At 33.7% G+C, this 10321-nt stretch overlaps 1 long non-coding RNA gene across 14 annotated transcripts; it reads left to right on the top strand.

The window, feature by feature from the left end:
* The first annotated feature begins 5079 nt into the window (after positions 1 to 5079).
* Positions 5080 to 8998, top strand: LOC106779177. 14 transcript variants are annotated; one of them, XR_002667386.1, is made up of 8 exons: positions 5080 to 5768; positions 5890 to 5962; positions 6069 to 6164; positions 6427 to 6518; positions 6969 to 7027; positions 7122 to 7244; positions 7334 to 7781; positions 8548 to 8993. It is a non-coding gene; the product is annotated as an uncharacterized LOC106779177 (long non-coding RNA). The 14 variants fall into 14 exon arrangements; XR_001377167.2 differs by having other exon boundaries at positions 7109 to 7244; positions 8548 to 8992; XR_002667387.1 differs by having other exon boundaries at positions 6427 to 7244; positions 7334 to 7459; positions 7609 to 7781; positions 8548 to 8998.
* Positions 8999 to 10321: the final 1323 nt, after the last annotated feature.

Here is a 10321-nt window from a genome sequence, read left to right as displayed (position 1 = left end):
ACATTTCGCCCTAACTCTTTTCTTATCATTTTTTACGTATCTTATATTTCTACCATTTTGTATTGCATAGGTTTTTATGGCATCCAACAAATCTTCCTTCTGAGCAAAATAAATCCCCAAATCCTACTTGTAATCAACCATTGATTTAGGCATAGTAAATGTCACAAACTTGCCATAACTCTCTTCATCATCTTTTGCATCACTTTCTGCTCCACTAACAAGCTCTTCAGATTCCCATTCTTCATCAGACAAGCCTTTGTTATCATCAGAGTTTATGCCATCATCCACATCACTATCAGAAAAGTCAGTGGCTGATTCTCCACCATATTCCACATCAGTTTCTATATCACCAAAGCAATTTCCATCTCCTAGATCCTCTTGTATTTCACAGTCAACCAAGTCTTCCATATAGTCATCATTAACATGAACATTGTCATCACCATTGCCATCCTCACCACTAGAAATACAACTACGGATAGTAGCAGTATCTCCTTCAAACTGGGTTTCAATTTGACCTTCAACAACCCCATCACCTTGACATCTTTCTTCTTCAACAGGTACAATATCTTGACCATGACCTTGCTGCTCACACTCACCATGACCTTGCTGCTCACACTCAGCATCACCATCACCTTGTTGTTCACACTCAGCATTACCATCACCTTGCTGCTCACACTCATCATCACCACCTTGTTGTTCACACTGAACATCACCATCACCTTGCTGTTCACACTCAGCATCACCATCACCTTGTTGCTCACACTCATCATCACCACCTTGTTGCTCACACTCAGCATCACCATCACCTTGTTGTTCACGCTCAGCATCACCATCACCTTGCTGCTCATACTCATCATCACCACCTTGATGTTCACACTCAGCATCACCATCACCTTGCTGCTGACACTCATCATCACCACCTTGTTGTTCACACTCAGCATCATCATCACCTTGTTGCTCACACTCATCATCACCACCTTCCTTTTCACACTCACCATCACCTTGTTCAGCTCTCTGACCACCACCTTCCTTTTCACACTCACCCTTACCACTATCAAGCATCACATTTTCAGCTTCTACTTCACCTATATCATGACAAGCATTTTCTAACAAGTATATGATCTCAGGTTGGGAGACTAGGTGAACAACAAATAGATGCACTTAACCATTGAGCCTAGCTAAATTTATCATATTCATGGCTCCTCTATCATCAGTCAAAAGCTCTAACCTATTCTCTAATACAGAACCACCCCATACACAATACCATAACTCCTTAAAGCCATCGATTCCAAGTCCTTTTACTACACTGACAATAAGGAAATAACTCCACATGTCTAGGTCAAAAGAGAAAGTTGTACTTTCTCCCTCGTACTTAAGTGACCCATTGCTCAAGAACTTCCTTCCATGGTGAAAAACAACATCAAATTTATCCTCCATTTTCAACACAGTAAAAAATTTTAACCTATAAAATAAGATCCTAAAGTTATTTCAAATTATATAAATTTTTATTTTATATAAATATCCTATATAATTAAACTAGACAACATGCAACACCAAAACTTAAACAAAATTCAAACCGCAAAGGATGGGGGACCACATTGCAAGACCACTTTCACAGCATATGCATAAAAAAATAGACCGACAGAACTACAAATATAGGGGACCACATCACTACATCAAACATGGGCGACCATTATCGAAAGTAACCATACAATTACACATGCCACATTATCGAAAAAGCACAATATACTATCCTCAACACGTGCTTCAAGAGCAACCAACTTCTCCAGACCTTTCCATGACAAAACCACCGATAGATGAAGATAATCTCCCAAAACGAAATTTTTTGTCAGCCTAATTTGTGAAATAAAGCACCGCTCACCGCTGATCCCCAATTGTCGACCACACTAAGCCACAAACCTTATTTCCCTAATTTCGCAAACCCCCAATTTCCCCAAACCTGAAACCTTTCCCCAATTTTAATCAGCTCAGATCAGTTTTCCCACTTTCCCCATTTTACCCTTACTTAAACTTAACACACATGTTTTTTTAATTTTAATCCTTAACAAATAAAATTAGTAACCACCTCATCAATTAGTTAAGTGCCACCTATATGCAGCATGACAGCTACTGTTGCCAGCACAAACCACTTTTAACGTCGTCCAGGGAAGTTAACGGAATGTCCTTGATTGGTTAAAGTTTTCAATTTCAGGGACCAAATTGATCATTTTAAAAAAAGGGGACCTAATTGAAGAAAACCAGCAAAAATAGGGACCAATGAATCTATTTAACCTTCATTTTAATTTTATGCATTGTAGGTACCATTGATGTCATAACACAATAAACAATTTCAAGTAATTTATGTTGTATCTTGCTTGATGTACAATTTTAGCAAACGTATTAGTCTTTTATGCACCCTTTCATTTTAACTTTATGCATCGTAGGTACCATTGATGTCATAGCACGATATACAATTTCAAGTAATTTATGTTTGATTTTCACTTTTCCTTTAATGTCAACTTTTTTGAAACGATTGACCAACACATCCACTACAATTGTTGTAATAATGTTATGTTATTGCAAAAGAATATTTTTACAACGTTAATATTTTTTAATTAGCAACAGTCAAATTTTTAAGTGCTGCAATGGTCAAATTATTTATGGTCTTTTATTGATTTTATTCTTCCCTAGCTCTATAAATATAGAGAGTTCTTTCTCCATTCCAAGACACACCAAAATTGAGTCTTTTATCTTCCTCTTTTCTTCTTTTCATTTTCTAAAAATATTCTGGGTTAATTTATACTCTTTATAGAGTTTCTTGCTAGTTCTGAGACCCTCCAATACATTTCGAGAAGTTCCTGTTTTATCCTGGGGGACTTGCACAACACACCGCGGATAAGTCCTTAAGGACAGTGAATTTACACGCCTCACGAAATTGTGGTTCAAGATTTTGTAAGCATTTTTTACTACAATCTTAAGGACTTATATTTCAATCTCGTTAACATCAAAAGTAAAAAAAAAAAAAAAAAGGTATGTGAATCTAACCCTATTTTATTATCGATAATTATAGTTGTTAATTTTAAATACTTTGAAAAATAGTAGTATGATGTTTGTGCTCTCTTGGATGATTCATGATGTTATTCTTTATCTTTCTAAGCATGGAAGGAGAAATTTTAAGAAGACGTAATAGTAAAATTCAAGGTTGCCATTAAATTATAATTAAGAATAAATTAGGAGTTAAGTTTCCTTCTAATTATAGTCAAAAACATATTACGAATTGGAACTTTCTTCTAATTATAATCCCTAATTAATTAAGGTTAGGGTTTCCTATATTTAATTTCCTATATGATTATTTGGACCTTAATTACCTTTCTCAGATCAAATTTCCTAAGTGCTTTAAATAAAATGGAAGGCACGTAAATATAAGGATTGAAAGATTTGTGTTTAAATATGAAAGGTATTTACTTTCCTTGAGAGAGAGAAATAATGGTGGGTAGAAAATCTGTTTATAATTCTTCGAGTATTCTAATTAAAATTCAAAAGTTTCCCAAATTGATTTGGGATTGTATCCTTCTTCATGCACAATCCTGCGTTGGGTTTTATGTTGCGCCAACAGGGAGGGTTTCCCTCCTTCCTCGTTCTATGGAGGTTCTTGTAGCGGTCCTCGAAGCAACTTGCGAGGGTGGACGCGGATTAGGTGCGAATAGTGTCGCAATGGCAGCGAAGGCGCGACGGAGGTTCCTTCCCTCTGATTCACGGCCAATTCTTCTCCTCCTTTTCTGTCATCGTTTGGGTTCATTAGGGGTTCTCTTTTGATATTTGATTTTTTTCAAGAGATGTGATGCAGAGTTTCGTTTCGCTCTGTTTTGGGAATCCTCTTCTGTTATTGTTTTCCAGTTTGTGTTTTGAGTGTCAAAATTCTAGTTTGGGAAATCTTGCACTCTTGATCTGATCGCGTTTTTATTTGGAGATTTTTGGGACTTTCTATTCTTGTTTTTCGATCTTGAAATGTGGGGGTTGTTCTGTTTTGGATTTTCACGGTGGTTGCCATCACTACAAAAATAGTATATTTTAATAGGGGTTAATTTTCGGCGGATTTTAAAACCTTTAATAATTTCTACAGTTAAAACTGACCCAAAGATTTTCTTTTTATTTTTAAATAATTTTCTACTAACTCTGATTTCCTTCCTCAGCCTCTTCATTTTCTACTAACCCTAGTTTAGGGCTGGGCAAAAATAACTGATTTGTACTGTACTGCAGTTAACTGTACTATATTATACTAAAAATAACTGATCCACTTTTAGTAACAGTTCAATATATTATTTTATGGTTCAGTTTTTAAAAACTGAACTTATAACAGTTACAGTTCATTTAACTGTGAGAATTGTATCTACTCTTACATCTTCTCTTATTCCAGTTCAACTGTTTTGTCTTGTCAAGAAAATTTTATTTAATAATAAAATATTAATAAAAAAACTTGTTCACATAAAAAAAATAATAATTAATTTTTTAAGACAATTTTTATCACAAAATTTATATTTTTTATCAATAAAAATAAAAAATGTAATTTATATTTTTATATTTTTAAGTTATATATATATATATATATATATATATTTATTTATTTTGTATTAGTGTATGATGTTATTTTTTATATTTTTTTATTAATAAAATAAAACAAATATTAAAATAAATTTAAATTAAAGAGAACATGTATTGTTATACTATTTAGTTTAAAAATTAGTATAATTCAGTTTAAAATTAATATAGTTAGTAATTCAGTTCAATTTATATTGTAGTTTAGTTAAAATTAGTGTAGTTTACAATTTAGTTAATAGATCAGTTAGTGCAATTTACAATTCAGTTAATAGTTTAGTTGAGTTAGTGCAGTTTACAGTTCAGTTAATAGTTGAGTTAGTGTAGTTTACAATTCAGTTAATAGTTCAATTCAGTTCATACTGTAATTTAGTACAATTTAGTATAGTTCAGTTCAGTTTGATGAAACAAAAAACAGTTCAGTTCAGTTTGTCTAAAAGAAGTTCAGTTTTTAGCAGTGCAGTACAATTCAGTTCGATTTGCCCACCCGTACCCTAGTTTCCTCTCCTTCTTCATTTTCTCCGCCTCTTCATTTTCACATTGATAATGTTCATAACTCATTTCGGCTTCTCAACCTTTGTGGTCCCATTTTCCCTCAATCATATCCTTTTCCTGCTTTGTTTGTTCATCTTCAAAGACAGTGTAAGGCTCTTGAGGTTTGATCGCAATCAAGACTTGGAAACAAATTTGTCAAGAAAAGAAACAAGGATGCCCCTTCGTGGAGAAGCTGATAGAGTCATACCTAATCCGCTGCATGATGGCCTCCGTCCGTGGGTGTGGCGACAGCGGTGTTTTCTTTGCGACAATGGTGTTTTAGCGTCTTCACGGCGAGTTTCCGGTGGCTCAGGCGTGGTGTTTTCACGATGCAAGGATCTCGTTTTCCAGCGTCTTAGCAGCGGTAGAGACTTGGATGGAATTCATGATTGATTTAGGGTTTGAATTCGGGTTCTGTTTTTAGGGATTTAAATGGGGTCCAATGTCTCACGATTTTGGGTTTGGCCATGGAGAAGAAGAAATTCCAAGTATGGAGAGCTATTTTAGTGTGATTGATTGCTTGTATGTGGTATGATTTGGGATTTAGATGTCACTTATTGGTGAAACCAACGATGTAGAAAATAATGTGTTCGATTTAGGAGCATTTGTCGGTGACCTAGCTTTGGAAGAGGATCCGAGTAGGTTTTCTTTGCTTTATACCACGTTTAGTTTCAATTCGTACACTTTGAAGCCTGAAACTTTGGAATCAAAATTGGATTGCTAGCTGATTCATGTGTTTCGGTTAACTTTACTTTGCAGCGATGATATATCGTTGGAAGGACTAGAGCATCGATGAAAATTTTAATTGCTACTCAAATTTATATTCCTTGTGGTTAGTTTGAGTATTTGATGAAAGTGTGGTTGTTTTACGCAGCTAATGCTTTTGCTTTTTTCTTTTGTTCCGATGATTAATTTTAATACCGTTCATTTTATTACAGGATTATATTAAAGAAAGTGATAATCTAGTCTCTCTTCATGATCAATTTCGTTATTGTGATAGGTCACAGATGGAAACTCTTCTAAGTGGATTTCAGGTATGTTTTTGGCCAAGTAAGTTTTAACATGAAGCTTGAATTTGACACATGAATTTCCCCTCTTTTTTATGAAGACTTCTCCTCATGAGAATGATTAGATTCACTCATGCTTTAGTACTTATTTACTTGTTATTAATCTGTAATAGTCATGTAACAAGAACTATGTTATGTGGGCTGGTAAGGTCGTCTTATAGATAGCTTTTGTTACCAGCTTTATGGATTCATCTGGTTTGTGCCTTGTAAATTTTAACATTATGTGCAGGAACTTGGAGAGTTGGTGGTCTTCTTGTTGTTTCTCGTGCATTTGGCAATAGACTCCTGAAGCAGTATGTTGTTGTTGATCCAGAAATACAGGTGAGTTTAGAATATATCTCATATTGTTAGATCCATAAATATATGTGTATAGAGTGCATGATTTACTATATAAAACATCCATTCAGTAAATTAGAGACCAAACTCTGCTTCATATGTACTATAGCAAATCATAAAATCGTTTATATCTTACTAGACTTGACTGTTTCAAGGCCTGTGAAACTAGATTGAAGGAATCTGTAAATTACCAAGTCATTTCTCCTTATGATCTGGCAAAGTCTGTTATATATGAAGTTGGCTGGTCAAATTTTATGGTATTATCTTTATCTTCATGATTGATTTATGACTATGTACTCTGTAATTCTCTCTCCCCTCAACCTTTATGAAGAAGAGGATATTTTTTTGTCCCTATTTACGATAGTGTTAATCTTGTTCAATTTATATCTATTGTTGTTGTTGCTAAGTGTTTTTAATTTTATATATTTTTTATAGTCTAAAGGAAAGAATTTTGACAAGCCTCTGGATCTAGCACTTTTATTCTTGGTAGATAGGTAATATCTTTCAAGCTTCTATATAGATAAAGAGTTCATATATTTCATTTTGTTAGATTTCTTAGCTTTTAGATTCTTAAGGTCTATGTCTCAGAAGCTTCAATTCAAAGTATGGTAGACTGATTGACTGGGCCAGGGTGCTGCTACTAGAACAGGAGAGGTTGTTGGAAGGATGTCAGGTGATACTGTTCTTGTTCAAGATGCCATGCGTGAAAATGTATTAATTTTAATGAACCACCTTACAAGTCTGAAACCATTATCTTTGAATTGTTTTTTTGAATGCTTTCTTTCTCCTTTATATTTCAGGTAGGACAGTTCTTACAGTTATTGGCAACTTCCATTGGAGGTTTTGTAATAGCATTCATCAGGGGATGGCTTCTAACTATTTCCATGTTATCTTGTATTCCACTTATTGTTTTGGGTGGCGCCATGGTAAGCCTTGTTATTGCAAAAGAATCGTCCAGGGGACAAGAAGCTTATTCCCTAGCTGCAATTGTAGTAGAGCAGACAATAGGTTCTATCCAAACTGTATGCATACTGAACAAAATAACTCCTGATTTTTCCTTTTGATATGGCAGAAGATATGAATGACTTCCACTTATCCAATGCGGGTTGCATCATTCACTGGGGAGAAGCAAGCAATAGATAAATATAGTCAGTCCTTAATCAAAGTTTACAAGGCTGAAGTGCGAGAGGCACTAGCTTAAAAACAAACTGCCACCCCAAGTTTGTTATAGAAGAATAAAGAAAGAAGGTAAACATGATGTTTAAGCTGTCATATAAATGTGGTTACAAACTCAAAAAGCAATTTATTTTGCAGATTATGAATTTTGCAAAGACAAGGGATAAAGCAAGGAATTTCTTCTAAAAACCATGCTTAACATACCTTAATTGAGGTTTACGAATTTCTGAAATAGCTTATATAAGTAGCAGCAATTTATTTTGCAGAATAACATTCTAACTTTATTTTAGCTTATAAATGTTGTTAGTGTACTATAAAGATCAATCTTCAATTTCAACAAGGTTAGTATTATTGTCTATGAGATGAAATACAATGGATAGATACATAGTATGCCAAATTTACTAATCTAAAAGCTACTAAAGATGACAACTAACAAAACTGGGCAAATAGCACATGCTGAACATTTTCTAGACCATACAAAGAAGGTAGTAACATTAGAAACTTTCTTTTGAAATTTGGGAAGGGTTATGAGTAAAATAAGTAGATGAGACAGCTACATGTTATCTTCCTCCCATTGAATAAGGAAGTTTGTGTCATTGAGATACTGTCTTAAAAGGTATATTTTAAAACTTCATAAAACCAACCTAATAAGATTATATTTAGATTTTATATAGGTTTAATCATTTAGATTGTCTCTATTTATGATGGATTTTCTCAATTAGGTTCCAGTATTTTAAAATGTCTCAATTTAGTCCCTGTTTTTGCAAAATTGAATCAATTAAGGGTTTGTCGTTAACTTTGATGGACGACGTTAAAATTGGGTGTGCTTGGCATGCAGGGTTGACTAAGGTGGCAGTGTGTTTTGAGGTGAGTTGGCTTTAATACATTTTTTAATTAAATTTCAATGCAAATATTTAAAACGTGCACACTAAACGCAACGTTTTATTAAGTGAACTCTGCAAAGATTGTAGAACATTTCAGAAGAAAGTGGAAATTGGGGGAAATGTGGAAGCGAGCTGCACAGGTCCACGAGAAAATCAACAGAGGCCCTAAGCTGTTCTGCTTCATCCTCCTTAATTAAACCTGCGGGTTTAGTTTCAAATCAGAAAACAAATTTAATACAATTCCTTGTAGTTAACATCAAATATTAGTCATGCCATCCTGAACTATTAGATAAAACACCGTTCTAATTACAAATCATGAAAGAGGCAGATAATTTGTGTGATTCACCACACAGTCTAACACTCAGTTGTTTATAACTATAAATGTCGTTCGAATTACCTAAAGAAAGCCGCTGTTGACTTAAAGAAGGAGAACCTATTTTTCTCCTCTTTTCCTTGAATCGCACTACAGAAAGCCAATTTGTCAACGACAATTCAAAAAGCGTAGTTATGCAACAAAGTAGATAATAATGACGACTATGATTAAACCTTGTCTCAAAAATCTACGTTGAAGGACATCATTGAATCTACTGTTGCAACCAGTTTCGTGATGCTTAGGGTTTCCTTCTCCTCTTCCAATTTAGGGTTCTTCTGAGTTCCCAATTTCCCCCAAAATTCCCAATTTTGCAATTTCCCTTTATCCTGCAATGTTTCACACTCAAAACGCACGTTTTGATTTAGGCAGAAATGAGTTATTTAATCATTACGTTTTGTGTGCATCAATTATTTCCAAAAAAAATTGAATTAAAAAAATGTGAGAAAACCAACTCAGCTCAGCATAAACTGTCACCTCAGCCAAGCCTGAATGCCACGTACACTCAATTTTAACGCCATCCACCCAAGTTAACAGCAAGTCCTTAATTGATTCAATTTTGCAAAAACAGGGACTTAATTACGACGTTTTAAAATACTGGGACCTAATTGAGAAAACCCAACATAAATAGGGATAATCTAAATGATTAAACCTTTTATATATTATAATATAATCATATCCCTTATCAATATAAAATCTTTTAGAATATCATTTAAATTGTAAAATAATTAAATAACAAACTTAAAATCATAAATTTAACTTAAACAACAGTATATTTCTAAACTTTTTTATCTTTTAATTTATTTTTATCATGTATTTTTTTGAATTAAAGTATAATAACAAGTTATAATATCAAAGTTATTTAAAATGTGTGCGTAAATCAAAATTTTAGAAAAAATAATGTGATGAACTATCCAAGAATTTACCACTACATGATAATATCGAATGACATTAACCAACTTATAAGTTTACTTTGAATTTCTTAAGTTTATGTCTAGACTTGATGATGGATGTAGAGGAGCTCAAGGTGTTAGAATGGTTGCAGCCGAATGGTTAGCGTGGAATAACAAAACAAGAGGCTTTTTAATATTAATGTGTGCCTTTTAATTTGTTCTCAAATTATCTTACTATGCAAATAATAAATATAAATAAAAGAGTAAGAGTGAGAGAAATTTGCACAAATGATTTTTATACTGGTTCGAATCTTACCAATCCTACGTCCAGTCGCTTATCTCAAACCGAGATAAACAGTTCACTAAGCACAAAACAATTACAAATTACAATCACAAAGAAATAATTTGTAAGAGTTTAGAAATCACCTCTCTTGATACCGCAAGAGATGAACCTGCACCTCCTTT

Source organism: Vigna radiata, chromosome 1 (assembly GCF_000741045.1).
Source record: "Vigna radiata var. radiata cultivar VC1973A chromosome 1, Vradiata_ver6, whole genome shotgun sequence".
Taxonomy (NCBI): domain Eukaryota; kingdom Viridiplantae; phylum Streptophyta; class Magnoliopsida; order Fabales; family Fabaceae; genus Vigna; species Vigna radiata.
This window is presented reverse-complemented; position numbering and strand designations above follow the sequence as displayed.